This window comes from Malurus melanocephalus, unplaced genomic scaffold, assembly GCF_030028575.1.
Source record: "Malurus melanocephalus ecotype Western Australia unplaced genomic scaffold, MMel_1.1 scaffold_516, whole genome shotgun sequence".
Taxonomy (NCBI): domain Eukaryota; kingdom Metazoa; phylum Chordata; class Aves; order Passeriformes; family Maluridae; genus Malurus; species Malurus melanocephalus.
The window spans coordinates 31401-47822 of record NW_026623748.1 but is presented as its reverse complement, the minus strand read 5'-3'; the positions used below and the strand labels follow the sequence as shown (position 1 = coordinate 47822).

Here is a 16422-nt window from a genome sequence, read left to right as displayed (position 1 = left end):
ATTCTTCCAAGAAGGTCCCTGGAGAGGCCACTTAGCTCTCCCCAAGCCCAGGGACTGGACATCCCTAACAGCATGCTGAGGCCTGAGGTCCTCCTGACCCCACAGAGATGCTCCCTTCCCAGATGGATCCAGGTCCCAAAGTGTCTGCAGACCCACACATCACCAGCAGCTGGAGAGGGGTCTGTGTTCCTCCACGTCTCCAGCCACAGCATGTCATACTTACCCAGACACCCAGCTCTCCTTCAGGGGCTCCCTCAGGCACTGAGTGCTAGAGCAAAGGCAGCACTGCTGGGTCCAGTTCTGCTCTGAAATTCATTAATAAGACACTTGGAGGCAGAATTTGGCAAGGAAGGAATCCTGCACATGGCCAAGGAGCCAATGTGGCTACCACGAGCTGAGCAGCCTCTGCAGCACATCCTACAAGCACAGGGAGCACCCACAGCCCAGCAAGCAGCACAGGCTTATGGAATTTCACAGCACAGTCTTGGGAGTGTTGCAGACCAAGTGGAAATCGCCCCAGGAAGGGAAACCCAGGAGCCAGGCTCTTGTGCAAGTGAAACACTGTGCCTGCTGTTTAGACACATTTTGCTTGCCAAGGGGAAAAACAGGGAGCTTGGCCTGTGCAGGTTATCCCTGCAAGCAACCTCCAGGTACCTRCACGGGAGATGGGCAATACTGCATCAAACCAGAGCTGCCTCCCTGCACTCTGCAGCTGCTGCTCCTGGCTGCAGGCTGCCCAGGGACAGCCTCACCCCACAGAGCCTGCCTGGCAGTTGTGTAATGCACAAGCAGCACAGAGCAGGGATCTCCCGAGGGATGTAATCCTGCCRCGGCCTCGCTGCCTGTGCATCCGATTAAAGCAAGGCTCCCAGCTTGCCCATTTCTCTGAATACAAAGGATTCTGTGGAGCTCCACACCCTCTAGCGGAGGTGGGAGCTTGGCACACCGAGATGATCCCAAAGCCTGCAGCACTGCTGAGTTCAGTTCAGGACCCGATTGCCCTACAGCTCCCAAAGCAGCACTGGGGCACTGCACATGTGCAGCRTGTGACAGCCCCGGTGTCAGTGCAGGAGTCTGGGCCTGCTTGCACAGCCACCTGCAGCAATTAAACACCTCCCTRCTTTGGTCATCCACTAAAGTATTAAATATCAAAAAATGAAGAAAGCCAGCTTGGAGAAATGGGTTTTATTCATGCTCACCATCCAATCAAGCAAAACTGCTTTCTATAACCTACAGGAAAACTGGAGGGGGGCTTTTCACAAGAAAGTGTAGTGACAYGACAAGGGGGAATGGTTTCAAATTGACAGAGGGCAGGGTTAGATGGAGTATTAGGAAATTAGTGAGGGTGCTGAGGCCCTGGCACAGGGTGCTCAGAGTCACAGGCTGTGCCATCCCTGAAGTGTCTAAGGCCAGGTTGGACAGGACCTGGGGCAATCAGGTCTAGTGGAAGGTGTCCCCACCCATGGCAGGGGTTAGAAGGAGATGGTCTGTACRGTCCCTTCCAGCCCAAACCCCTCTCTGAGTCTGTGATAACCCAAAAAGACCACACAGGTACAACCAAACTGTAAGAGCAGCTCTCACCATCCTGCAGAACCACCAGGCCCAGCCACCTGAAAAGAAACAATCAGGGTGTTCACCAGGAATGCAGCCAAAGCCAGAGCGCCCTGGCCTACACAGACCCATCCCCTCTGGATCAGTGTTCACTGAAGCATCATCCCACCCCCACCTCTCCCTAAAATCCTTCCCAAAAGCATCCCTACATGAGCACTTCCAAAAGCCCACCAAAATCAGATCACCCAATCAACAGAAAAAACAACAAACTGAAAAAGCCCTTCTTATTTTGGCAAGGAAATTTTGCCAGCAGCCGGGATCACTCTGGTGCCAGGTTCCCAGCACAGACCTTCCCCTCTCCCTTCCCACGCTGGCCAGGGTGCAGAGTYCCCTGAGCTGTCCCCAGCTGAACCCCTGCTGCAGGTGAGAGACCAAACACGTTACAAGAGAGCAAAGTACACAACTTCCAACAGACTACCTTACACCTGCTCAGGTACAGAAACCACCTTATCACTATTCCCTGCGATGTGGGGAACAAAGTTTTGCAACTCAAACAACATCCAGTGATAAATCAAATACCCAAGTTCTGATTTCCATACCTGAGAGAGAACCAGTCTGATTTTGCAAAACATTTTCAAGACTCAATACACATTAAAAAAAAAAACCCAATCCAACCCGTTTTTGCTTGGATTAGGGGCACAGGTGTTGTGTGCAGTATCATACATGACCATCAAAATGCTTCATGAATGTTCACACCTGTTACTGCACGGGTGAGGCTCAGCACGGAGCCCACCTGGGAGCTGCTCTCGGGCGCRGGTGAGGCTGGCTGGTACCACCCAGCAGCCCTTCCCCAGCCCTGACCCCACAGCCCTGCCCAGGAGGGGCACACAGGGCTCCCCCAACTCACCTGGTGCTCTGTCACCCCAGGGATGGCAGCACCGAGTCCCACCCGTGTCACCATCCGGGGCTGCGGCTTCTCTGGGGCTGAGCCCGGCAGGAAATCCTGTGACACACAAAGCTCTGTGGCATTCACAGCAAAAACAGAGTCCTGGTCAGGCTCTTGGTCCTGGGGCACACCCTGGCCTGGCCCTGCACTACAGGGCTCACTCCTTACACCCCATGGCCCCACTCAGCTCTCCCTGCCCCACAACCCTGCTGTGGGCCCAACACCTCCCCCAGGGAGGARCCACACCCCGGGGCTGGCCCTGCACAGAACCCCAGCCTTCCTACCGACCCTAAAACCCCCTAAAGATCCCAAACCCGGTGCCCACAACCTCTCCCTGCACCCCCAGAACTGCAGCCCCCCAAACCCCCAACCCCACCCTGCACCCCCTCACTGTTACAACCCTCCAAACCCTGAACACCCAGCCCCCTCCACACCCTTCCCCAGCACTCCAGCCCCACAAACCCCATCTCCCCCAGCCTCCCCACACTGACCTCCATCTCCCACATTGTCTCCCACCCCATTGCAGCACCCTCAGATGCCCATATCCTTCCCTCCAGTACCTCAATACCCACCATCCTGCATCCCAAACCATCCCACTCTGCACCCCCAAACCCAGCCAACCCCATCCCCCCAGAACTCCATACCCTGCCCTCCAGTGTCTCATTCCCCCCCAACTCCACACCTCTTCAGCACTCCAGTCCCCCAAATCCTGCATCCCTCCAGTCCTTGCTTCCCCCAAGCCCCCAGTGCAGCCCCTCCTGCCCCCCCACTCTGCTCCCCAGGCCTTCACTACCCCAGCGCCCCAAAATCCACCTCCCCCGTCCCCACACCCAACACCCACTGCCCTCTCCCCCCCTACGCCCTCCTTCACCCTCAGCCACATATCCCCCCCCAGTCCCCCATATCCCGACCCTCCCTCATTTCCCCCATATCCCGACCCTCCCTCATTTCCCCCATATTCCCGGCTCTCCCTCAGTCCCCCCGCCCGCCACGCGGCCGGAAGCCCGGACCGGAAGCTGGGCCAGGAGCGGGGCCGGAAGCGGGGCCGGGAGCGCACCGAGATGAGCAGCGGGCTAGAGCGCCGCGCGGGGCACAGTCCGCCAGAGACAGCGCCGTCCGGCGGGCTGATCCGGTACTGCAGCGGGGCGCGGAGCGGCCGGGACGGGCAAGGGGCTACCGGAACGGGCTAGGGGCTACCGGGATGGGCACGGCGCGGCCGGGATGCACCGGGATTCTCGGGAATTGCCGGGATCAGGGCCCGGAGATGAGGAGGGAGCTGCCGGGAGCACAGCGGAGGGCTCGGGGCGGGCAGGGAACAGCCCCCGCGCAGCCCGGGACCGGCCCGGCCGGGACGGGGTTTGGTTCTGGAGCTGCTGCTCCACAGGAGGACAAGGAGATGCTCCATGGGCTGGAGATGCTCCAAGGGCTGGAGATGCTCCAAGGGCTGGAGATGCTCCAAGGGCTGGAGCCTGTCGGCTCTGGAGCCAGGCTGGGAGAGGAGAAGGCTCCGGGCACACCTTAGAGCCCCTTCCAGTGTCTAAAGGCGGCTTGTAAAAAGATGGAGAGTGACTTTCTACACCGGCAAATGGCGACTAGAGAGAATAGTTTTAAASTAAGAGAAGAGAAGAAGAAATTCTTCCCTGTGGGAGTGCTGACATGCTGGCACAGGGTGCCCAGAGAAGCTGTGGCTGCCCCTGGATCCGTGGCAGTGTCCAAAGCCAGGCTGGACATTGGGGCTGGGAGCAGCCCAGTCTAGTGACAGATCCCTGCCCTCAGCAGGGATGGAATGAGATGGCTTTAAGGTCCCTTCCAATGCAAATCATTCTATKATTCCATTATTATAATAYCCCCAAAGACAAAATCTCTGCACWCTGAGAGTTCAGAGGCTGCTSTTGGCTGGAACTGAAGCCACAGGGCAGTTAATACAGAGTAAATCAGTGTTTTGATCTAATATTCTGCTGAKAGTTCTCAAGGCCACCTGTTTATGTTGAATTGAGCTTCACTCTCAGTGGCTCTGACAGCCCCACTCGTGGTTAAGAGACAGGCTTTCAGCACAAATACAGGTATCTCACTCATGAAATTTAATCACAAATTTCCCTCCAAGACATTTCAGTATAAACAGCCCAGGAGCAGAAAACCACTCCAAATCACCAGCARTAACTCGCTCCCTGATGGCTCATTAAAAATGAAGCAGCGCTTAGTTTTATTCCTGCAATAACACATTTTAGCAGACCTCTTATAAAATATACATACAGGTCCAAGCCGTGCAAAACCTGGATGGGAGGAGCAGCTGGGGAAGCCAAGTACCACACCACCACCAAACAAAAAAAATCTCATTTTTACCCATTAAAATTTAGTGTGGCCCCTCAGTGGTGGCACATCTGAACACAGAGAGTGAGTGACACAGGGACAATGTTGTGCCACAGCCCAGCCCCACGCTGTGCTGGCTGAGCAGGTAATTCCACACTCAGGATCCCCAGGAGTGGGTGCCTGCMCTGCTCAGAGCCTGCTGTGAATGTTAAACTCTCCATTTCCTTGCGATTTTTCCTTCTGCCGCCTGTAAACACACAGCAGGAGCGCTCTACAAACACCGAGGAACATCTCTGCAGCCCCGGTGAAAGCAGAGGTTACGATCCCTGCTTTGCACAAAGGATTGTGATGCAGAGGGATGAATGGAAACACAAATACCTGCAGATCTCAGGAGCTGACTCTGCAAAAGCTGCTTTTGTGCTTTTAGGAGTACAAAGCTCCTCCCTGCTGCCCCTTGACCGGTGTTCAAAATCTGAGGGATTTTCCCTCTCCCAACACAGCCCCCGCTTTTCGTGTGTTGCTGGTTTAATGCTGRAGTCATAATGCTCAGTGTTCTTTTTTCTTCATATGGATTCACAGAATCCTTGAGGCTGGAAAAGATCTCCAAGATACCAAATCCACCCGCGACTGCAGTGAAATCCTTCAGTGGTGCTGGGTGTTTGAAGTGTGGTGGGAGAGCCCTGGAACCAGAGCCTGGCTCCACGGGCTGTGCTGGCTCCCTGGGCACTCCCACAAAACAGAGGGGCTTTAACAGCTGGGTTAGAGGGGCTGGGAMACCTCACAGCTGGTTTGTCACCAGCCTGGTTTGTCCCCAGGAGGTGGTGGGAGGTGCAGGGAGCATCGGGACACCCCAAAAAGGGCAGGGGGAGCCACCCATTCCCTCCAGGGCAGAGCACCAGGGCATGTGTGTGCAGAACAATTGCATTTCACACCCTTCCAAGAGTTTTATTTGCGAAGGCCACAGCATTTCATGCCTGATGCTGCCACAGTGTACCCTGCTGACCCCTTTGTGCCCTCCTCACACTCTGTCTTTGGCTCCAAGASAGCCAGGGGCCCACGCAGAGCCCGGCTGCCACACACCTCCTGGATTTCATCCCTCCTGGGTGCAATTCTGCCCATCTGTAAATGTTTGTATCTCATTTGTGCAGCTGAGCTCGGGCTGTCTGGCTGATGGCAGGGACAGCGCTGAGAACAAACATTCTTTTTTTTTTTTTTCCCTTTGATAAAAGAAAACATTACCTCTCTGAGATTTACACACTAGATCAAGCATAAACCTGAATTATCTCCCTCCTCTCTTTCTCCAGGGAGCAGATAATAGGTGGATGCATCCATCCCTCTGCTTTGTTGCATGTTGCCCAGCCTGGCAGCGTTTTTGTTGCTATTAAACCACGCTCACCCCCCTTGACATTTAAAGGGCCGTTGTTTGATTGCTGTCACAGTCCTGGACGTGGATGCTTAAACCAATTCTCTCCTCCTCTTCCCACCAGTGATGGATTTTCTTGTTTATTCCACAGTGATTTTCTTTCCTCACGGTGCGCTCCAGCAGAATTTTTTCTCTGTTGGATGTGGGGTTTGGTGTTTGCCCATGGTGCAAATTGGAGCTGCCCTGGCTTTCAGCAGCGTTAGGAAAACTGAACAGCACGTGGATCAGGGAGCCTGGTCCTGCTGGGGCTGGGTGCTCCTGCCTTTGGGGTCACTGCTGCAGTGTGGGATGTGTCAGCCTGCAGCGATTCCCAATGGGATCATCAGTTCCACAGCTGATCTATTGGCCCCACATGGAATATCCCATGGGATGGGTGGACATTGGCTCCATGGTGAGMATCCCCTGATGCCTGAGGGCTGGGAGTGGAGCCTTTGTGCCTCTTTGGGAGCAGAGGGTGGGATTCACCATCAGCTCGAGGGTTTGCAGCTCCTCCAGGGTCACCCCGCACATGGGGAAACTGCCCAGAGCAGAGGTTTTGCTGTCACCAGAGCTTTGCCAGGTGACCTGCAAGGAACAAAGCGTTTCAGTGTTGTGGATAAGTAAAACATTATAAAACAAGGGCCTTGTTACCYTTGTAAAACTCCTGCTCTCCTCTGCTATGTGAGAAAAGCCCATGAGGAGGGAGGAAGGCAGGGCACTGCAGGGGTGACAGCCCTGAAAGGACCCTAACCCCTTTTATTCTGTGCTCAGGCAGCCACACCCTAAGACACCCCAAAGCACTTGGTTTTCCACAGGAGAACCCCCTGTACATTCAGAGTGGTCAAGAGCTGGAATTCTCCCCAGGAGATGCCTCTGTGTTGCACTCTGGGGATCAGCACTGAGATGGTTCACTCTGACACCTTCCTGTTCCACCAAACCCACATCCCTAAAGGTCCCCCAGCCCCAGACAGGCTCTGGCACCGCTCACAGAGCCCTCACACCCTGTCTGCCTCCTCACCGCCCCAAAAATCTGCTTAACAGGGCCACAGATGTGCAGGAGATGCTTCCAACACAGATGTCAAGGATGAGTTGGTGCCCTTTGCAATCTCCTTCTGCTGCATTCCTATAGAGTTTGGCCAATTTGCATAAATAAACATGAGCTATAAATGTCAAAATCGGCCACATCCATATCTTATTTTCATTTCAGGCTCTGATTGCATCTTTTTGGCTCTAACTAAGCAGAGTTGCTGCTGCCTGGCACTCTGGGGCTGCTGCCTTCCCTGATCTGTGGGGCTGGGTTCCCATAGCCCAAAATTCAAGTTCCTTAGGGCCACCCCAGAGCTCCTGCCTTCCCTGCAGGTGCAATTTTAGTGTCTTTGCTGTTGCTGCCTGGCACAAGTGGGCCCAGAGAGAGGAAAAAGTATTGAGTCAGGAGACAGAGCTGTATGACAGCCTGGGGAGGTGGATGCACACCAAGAGGGAAACTGAGGCAGAACCAGCCAGGATCTGGCTCTTTGTGACAGATCCACTCTGGATTCTCTGCACACTCTGCTTTTCACCATTTCCTGTCAAGTGCCACGAGACTGGAAACGCACGAACGGTGTTTTCACAGGCACAGGATGAGCAGAGACAGACAAATCCTGGCATCTCCCAGGCTCATCCATGCCCTCCATTCCTCCTCCTGCTCAGCTGGGGATAAACCCCATRATATAAAAACCCTATACAAACCCCTGCTGCTCCCGTGAGGACCCCGCTGCCTGCACCCCATGGCCCCTGCAGGACACACTTCAGCCTTGGACCTGGATGTTTGCAGATCCCTGCAGCACCACTCTTCATTCCGTTCTGCAAATGCAAATGAGGATTTGCAGGAACCGTTTGATTCACGGGTTCATCCTTTATTTTGGCAGATAGCATCAGTTAAACGCCTGCTTATTTCTGCTTTCTGAGAACAATACAAACCACTTAAGTACACATGCGAGATAGACTGAGCCCTAAGTGCTTATGAGCTGTTTGATTTACCGAGGTGTCTTTATCTTTGCCGAGTATCTCACAAAGTCATTCATTATTTTGCAGTAAATTAAAGTAGAGGGTCTGTTCATTTCAACAACAGAAATTAATATCCCAGCCCTCCTTTGTACCATATATATCTGTAATTTACAGTGCTGGAATCGGCCAGACAGAGCTGTGAGSCCATTCCTTTCCTTTCTCCCTTGTTACCTGCTGATCACTGCTGCGTAACAGGAATAAAAAATGGACTGGCAGGAGAGACACTCCAACAGGAAAGSGGAGTTTTAAATTAAAAGTCCGGTTTTTGTGGCTCTCAAGAGGCTTCCTTTGCTTGCTGCTGCCCTCCTGCACATGTCACTTATGGATGATGTAGTGAGCATGGAGCAATCTCACCCTGGGACTGCTGAGTTTTCACTTCACTGGTTCTGTGCTGGGGAATAATAATAATAATAATAATAATAATAATAATAATAATAATAATAATAATAATAATAATAATAATAATAATATTGTTCAGTACATATCCTTAATTATATGTAAATATACATTTATATATTACTTATATATAATTTTAATGTTAATTATTTATATATTAATATATAATTATGTAATTGTTATGATTTGAAATATTTATTTAATATATATTATTGATTTTATATAAATATATCTATATATTTACATATATTTACATACATTACTTATATATAATTTCTATATAGTATTTATACATATAGATAAAAATAATACTAGTTTTTATTTTTATTTTTATTTTTATTTTTATTTTTATTTTTATTTTTGTTATTGCTACTGCTGCACCTGCAAGCCTCAGAAACACGTGCTGTGGGGTTCTTTGCCCATCTGTCTCCAGTGGAGGGTTGGCCAGGGGTGGTACAGAATCAGAATCCCAGAATAGTCAGGTTTGGGAGGGCCCTCTGGAGATCACTCAGTCCAACCCCCTGCCCAGGCAGGGTCCCCTGGTGACACAGGAACACGTCCAGGTGGGTTTGGRATGTCTCCAGACAGAGACTCCACCACTCCCTGGGCAGCTGTTCCAGTGGTTTTCCACCCTCCATGGAAAGCAGCTTTTCCTCACATTGAGGTGGGACTTGTGTTTTAATTTGTGACCATTGCTCCTCGCTCTGTCACTGGAAAGGGTCTGGACCATCCCCTGGAGCACGAGGGGCTCTCCAGAGAGTGACAGCAAGGACAGAGCCCTCCCTTCCGAGGACTCAGAAAACCCGTAGGTGACTTTAGGAACAAGGCTGGGGTGTCACACTGGAGAGCAGCACACCCCTGGAGCTCCAAGCCCTTCCTCTGGGCCTGTGCCAGCTCACCAGCAGCAGCCTGTGCCAGGTTCAAGTGCAATAACASGGCCAGAAAGGTTTATGGGCTGTGTCGGGCTGCGGCTGACACAAAGCAGCCGAGAATTTACAGCAATCGCACCGACTACAAAGGCACAACGTGTCCCTGYTGGATGGAGCTCTGTGAGCCACAGGGATAAATCAGCTCCAGCAGGGAGCAAAGATGAGAAAAGCAAGAAAAAACCTCGAAATGTTCTACGTGGATTCTTTGGAATGAGGAGGGAGAAGGGGCCCTGCGATGCCCTGCTGGTGGGGGTTGTGTGAGCTGGTCTGGGCAGGCACCAGGGCTGTGCTGGGGTTTTGGAGCCCTCAGCAGCCTCCTCCAAACATCTCCTCCTATCACCTTTTGCTCATACCCACATGAGCCCCCTGTCCTCCTGGAGCCCACCTGGGCTGCAGAATAAGGAGTTTTGTCCCCCAGGACAAATGCCCTGGAAAGAAACTTCAGCACCATTCCCCCGGGGCAAAGGCRAACAACATTTTTTGACTGAAGTTACATAAAAAGTTTTTAAACTGGTGTATTTTCCAACTACAGGACAACCCTGAACCCTGCACTGGGTGGTGGCAGGGGTGCACTCACCCCTGGAAATGAGACATTGCCACAGCACAGTCCTCAGATCTGGCACAGGATTTGTACTTTTGGCCAACAAATCCATCCTCAGGAATAATCCCAGGAAACTTCACACTACCTTAGATGCTGCCAGCAGGAACAGCACCCGTGGGCAGTGGGGATTGCTTTCTCCAAGCACCACCTGAGCCCACACACAGCAGCACAACCCAACCTCCCATCACCCATCACCCACCCAGAGGTGTTCCACAGCACCAGTGACCAGGGTTTCATCCCACCAGGACCAGTGCCACCCTTGCCATGATGCTGGCTGCTGTTCTGCCACAAGGACCAGGCTCCCTGGCCTGCTGATCCCTCAATCCCACCACTCCTGCTCACCACGATTCCCCAGCCTGSATCACTCCCCAGTTAGATGCGTGTGCCCTTCAATTTCTCAGCTAAATCAAGGGAGTMGTTTGTCTTGCAGCCAACCAGATGAAAAATGTAGAAAGACATCAGGAAACTCAGCCTGTAACAGGTCACACTTTCCCTCTCTCTTCTCCTCAGTGTGGMGAAATTTCCAAGGAGAAACCGTGGCAGCATTATTTGTCTTTGTTTTTGGGAAGAAAAGCAAGCTGATTAAAAGCAAACATAAAGCAAGAGCTGTAGAGTCCCAGAGGCTCCCTTGCAGGAGTTCAAAGGAAAAAAAAAAAAAAAAGGAATAAAAAACTGGAAGCGTTAGAGCAAGACATTTAAGCTTTGAAGACCGTATCAGTTATGGATGAATTAAAACACACAATAATTAGCACTGAAAGCTACAGTACCTGAGGAGATGGGGAAAATTGGTTTTTTTCATGCTCATCAAGGCCTTGCAGGGATGCTCCTGCCAGGATGGGTTTATGGTCCAGGCTCTGCGCTGTCGCTGGCAGAGGCTGCACGTGGTACTGAGCTGCTCCAGCTGGGAGAAGGGTTATCACTGGAAACACACTGCTGCCAGCACAATTTGGGATTGCAGCCCACCCTGGGACCCCTGCCTGCAGCAGGGATGGGACAGCTCCACCCAGKAACTCTGCTAAACCCCGGGACGATGCGACCTGGAGGTGGAGATAACGCGGAGGACAAAACTCCTCCAGGAGCGCTGGGAGGCCCCTGAAGTTCATCTGCTCAGCGTCTGCCAGCTGGAGATTACAGGCTTTTATTTTCTTCTTTACAGTGGCATGAGAAAAAAAAAAAAAACCAAAAAAAAACCAACAAACCAGTAAATAGGAAAAAAGCCCATCCTGCATGCAAAACATGATCCTCAGATAAATATCACGGCTATGTTATCCCATTAAAAAAGCATTTAGCTCCGAGTTTTGCACACCTTGAGCCGCAGGACGCCGGGCTCTGGCTGTGGCGAACGAGGGGATCGGCGCTTGCCAGCTGCTCTTGGCTCCTGCCTCCTTGGCAAACGATTTCCTCCTGGAGCAGAAATTATTTAACAGAGCCACTTGGCTCCAGACTCGCTCGGGAGTTAATTTACTTGAAAATCAACAAATTAGATCGGGTACCCCTGTAGATCAGGGGTCCTGAGTGGGGAGGGGGATCCGGCTCTCCAAGAGTTCCACCTCTTTCCCTTTGGAATCCTGTCAGGCTCCCTTTGCTCTGCTCCTCCCGGAGCTGGGAACGGAGTTTTTGAGCCGCTAATTCCTGCTGTGGCTCTGCAGAAAAGGGATGGCAGAACCATTGTGCTCTGATGGTCCTCCGAGGGCAGCGGATCTGCCCAATCTGCGGCCGATGAATGCGRAGGGAGCGCTTCCCCGAGCGCACACACAACGCCCCAGCAGCGATAAGGATGTTCAGCGGGAAGGAAAAAACCCAGAGAGATTCCTATCAAATAATGTGTTCGTGTACAAGCGATTGTCGGCAGCGGGGAGGCCGTGCTGGGCTCTGTGGCTCTTCGGGAGGGAAATTCACAACAGCGGAGATTATAAGAGGTGTAAAATTCATGTTTGCACTGTAACAAAGTGAATCAAGTTGCTTTTTGTTTATTTTTTTTTAGGAGGAGGTAAAGCGAGGCAGCAAGGGGCAGCTCCAGCCCCGCCACCCGTGGGGGTGCTGAGGGTGGGCTGGGTCAGGWTTTACAAACGGGGTTTGAAGGTGCAGGGCAGCATCATCCTTTGTCCTTGGGGCCAGGGGATGTGTCACCCACCTCCATCGAGAGAATCCTCCWWGGCACATCCCAGCCCCTCACCATCSTCAACTCTTCACAGGTCCTTCTCCTGCTACTTTTTTTCCCCCTCCCATTTTACAGCTTTTATCCCAATTCGAGCAGATCAAAGCTGACGCATCCTGCCAAAACTTTTYATTCCTTCAGATGGGGAAAATGAGAGAAACTCCGTGATTGATGTCTCCAGTGGCCCCTCTGAAGCCCTCCCTTGCTCGAGAGGGCGGCTGTGCTCAGGAGCTGGGAAAAGGGCAGCGCAGCAGGCAACTGCAGCCAGCAAGGGGTCTGCTGTGATATTTAAAAAACTCTGGACAAGTCTTTTTATCCCGGAATATAAATTTAAAAAACCTTTCCACCSTGGAATATTTCAGCGTCCCGCTGAGTGCTTCGGATTAGCAAACACGAGAGAGGACAAAGCTTCTCCTGGCTGATTTTGGGATAAGAGGAGCGGATCAGGCGGGTTCAGGGGTCAAAGCCATGAGTYCCCTCCTCACCTCCGTGTCCCCGTGTGCAGGGGGTGGCAGGGACGCTGTCCCCAAGGTGTGTGCGAGGGGTGGCTGTCCCCGGGGGCGGTGTCACTGCATCGAGGATGGGGACCCGCAGGAAAAAAGGTTGATCCCTCCTCGAGGCTTCATCTCCGAGCCCCGATTGCCGCTAGATGTCAGCGGAGACTGGAGCTGCGGCTGGGCTCGGCGAGGGCTGATCCCCGAGGCTGGGAAGGGAAAAAGGGTCTTTGGATGCGGGCACCCCGCTGTACCCTTTCCTGAGAACGGGACACCTCGTGTGACCTGCCAGCACCGGGCACCGGTTTGGAGGTTTGCCCCACATCTCCCGAGGAGGGTTTAGGGGTTCTGATTCCCCACCCCTGGCACTGAGCAGGGAGAATCCTTCATCTGAGCGGGGAACTACTCCTGGTTGGCAATAAATGAGGTGTGAGAACAGCGAGGGAAAGGAATCAGGTCCTTTCTTTGGAGAGTGTCCTACAAGCATCTTGGAGTTTCCAAGGACCATCCTGTGACATGGAGTGAGTTGTGGGGTCAGCTGTGCCCCAAGCCTGAGCTCTACACTGTCTCCAAAATGCTGTCACAGCAAGAATGCACCGGCCAGTTAATCTCCCTCTAAAATCCCCCACCCCATCCCACACCACCTCTTTATCATCCCTCCAAAATCCCCCGCACCACCTCTTTATTATCCACCCCAAAATCCCCCACACCAACTCTTTAACCTCCCCCTAAAATCCCCCACCCCATCCCACACCACCTCTTTATCATCCTCCCAAAACCCCCCACACCACCTCTTTAACATCCCCCAAAATCCCCCACACCAACTCTTTAACCTCCCCCTAAAATCCCCCACCCCATCCCACACCACCTCTTTATCATCCTCCCAAAACCCCCCACACCAATTTTTTAACACCTCCTCAAAATCCCCCACACCACCTCTTTAACACCCCTATAAACCCTCCAAGCCTGCCAAATATTTCACTTTCCCACTGCAACAGGTTTCACCCCACACATGAGGATTATTTTGGTTTTCTCCCTGGGGGTTAGAGGACAGCCCCCACCCCAACCCCTCCGAGCTGAACCTTCATCCTTCCTTACCCATGTCTCACAGCATTGACACATGACAAATAAACAGCAAATGCTTTATTTTCATGGAAAATGAGGAATAGGGATGTTACCAAGCAGAGCAATTTGATTTTGTGCTCATTGAATTACATCACTGACACATCAGTGGTACCCTCCTGATGAGACGCAGTTTCCCACCACCAGTGGATGAATATTTAGGCAGAGTTTGAAGAATTCCCTAGCTTCCCCCAGCAAAACCCTCCAAGACCAATTTTCCCCAGCAAATATCCCCTGCTATTTCCACCTTCTAGTAAAAAGAAAATGCTTTGCATCAAATTCTCAACCATTTCCTGTTGTGGGCTGAAGGTTAACAGATAATAAATGATCMAGGAAGGTAAAATTCCCATTCTCCTGCCAGTCTGAGTCTCCCTTTGCTCTCCCTGTTTCCAGTCCTGACACCCATTCCTCAAACACAAAAAGTTCAATTTCCAATTACTTTTCTATTCTTCCAAATATGTTCCAAGACTCAGATGGCTACCCAGGAGCAGCCCCTGCTGTGCAGGGCCCACACTCCAAAATCCCACACCGATTAAAAGATTACAGTTTGAGGTYATTTTTWAAATTTTGGTTCAGTTTGATTTTTSTTTTTCAGATTGATTTTTCTTTTTTTTTTAAATGGTTTACTGGCTGAAGACATTCTTACAGATAAAGGTTTCCTTGCATTCTCTGGGGGTGGATGGAGAAAGGTTTGCTGGGCTGGAATTGCTGGAATTTGCTGAAATTGCTGGAATTGCTGGAATTTGCTGGAATTGCTGGAATTTGCTGGAATTGCTGGAATTACCAACTGAGGGCAGAGAAATGTGGGATGCTCTGCTGCAATTCCCAGATTTCAGGCAGCGTGTGCATGGTGCAGCTCTTGGTGGCTTTGCACTCTGATCTGCCAGGGAAAAACCAGCCCTGAGCAGCTCTGCCACATCCACAGCCAGGCCTGGAGATGCTCTCAGCAATGCTGGAAACCCTGAGTGGGATTTGCAGGGCATGAACCCCCCACCCTGAGATGCTTTTGGAGCCACAGGRGCCAGGGGAGGCTTCAGGAGATGCATTTGGCCAAATTCTGGCTGACAGGTTCCAGGGTGGCCCYGTGGCAGGAGGACAGAGCAAGGACACCCCTGAGTCCCCTGGCAGAGCCCCCRGAGCAGCCCTGCCTGAATAAAGCAGAAAACACCAGAAAAGGGCAAGAACAGCCCCAGCTCAGCAGCTCCTGCAGCCCCTCCAGGGTCCAACCCCATCCTTTACTGGGAAGGGCTGATAAAAACCCAGCACAATCCCTGGGCAGGCTGGGGGCTGCCTCGGAGTTGCCAGCCAGCAGGAAAACAGCTATTAGGCTTTTTGAAGCCTTCTGAAGAGAATTAAAAGGGAATTAAGTTGCTCACTTCAGCTTAGTCAGTACAAATAAACCTTCAGCTGTTGGATTAGCAATGCCAGGGCAGGAGCAGTGGCTGCTGGAATTTCCTTCTTTCCATTTTTTTTTCCCCTTTTTTTTCCCCCCTCCTTTTTAATTTCATTCTTGTCATTCAGGGCAGCAGAGTGTCAAACCAGGCTGGATTTTCTCCAAGCGTGCTCTGCCTTTGCAGCCACAGCGCTATTGCTGTCATCCCTCACGGAAATAAAGGRAGAAGCAAAACCAACCAAACCAAAACCTTAATCCCAATTCTCACCGGTGCCTTTCACCCCCACAGGAGCCCAATGCAGATCTCATTTTTCACGTAATATCAGACAGTAGCTGGGAAATAAATGTGCAGTTTGCTCTGAAACCCAGAGCAGGGCTGGCACAAAGRCAGTCAGGGTGGCATGTCCCTTTTGGGGATAAACACAGGGAACATTGATTTCTTCAATGACAGCCAGCTTGGGCCTCAGTTTCCCCTACTGCAAAATCYCACTGCTGTTTTTTCTCGCTGCATGGATACACAGAACCATTTAGTTTGGTAAAGACCTTTAAAATCAAGTGCAGCCATTAACCCAGCACTGCATGACTGGAAATCAACTTGTAAATCTGCTTATTTATATAAATACAGATATATATATATAAAAATCACGGAAGCAGAGAAGCATTTAGTTTGGGAAGGACCTTTAAGATCATTGAGTGCCACYGTTAACCCAGCACTGCATGATTGGATATCAACTGGCAAGTCTGTTTTATTTATATAAAAATGTATATAATTATGGAAGCACAGAAATGTTAAGATTGGAGAAGACCTTAAAGATCATCGAGTCCAACTGCTAACCCAGCACTGCAGGATTGGGAATCAGCTTGCAAAGTTTTCCTTACATCTACATATGCACACACAGAGAAATGTTATTTATAGAGGGAAAAACGGGAATTTCTGGCTAAGATGCAGGACAGACACACACAAAAGGTCACAGCATTGCAGTGTGGAGCTGAATCTGCTGAGTTAAAGCCGAGCAGGAGGTAGGACAGACAGCCAGAGCAGGGTCTGGTTTTGGGGGTTGCTGGATCTGCTGA

The 16422-nt window shown here is 51.5% G+C and overlaps 1 non-coding gene across 1 annotated transcript; it reads right to left on the bottom strand.

The window, feature by feature from the left end:
* Window positions 1-2254: 2254 nt before the first annotated feature.
* On the bottom strand, window positions 2255-2410 carry LOC130582714 (small Cajal body-specific RNA 16). Its single transcript, XR_008966335.1, has one exon. It is a non-coding gene; the product is annotated as a small Cajal body-specific RNA 16 (non-coding RNA).
* Window positions 2411-16422: the final 14012 nt, after the last annotated feature.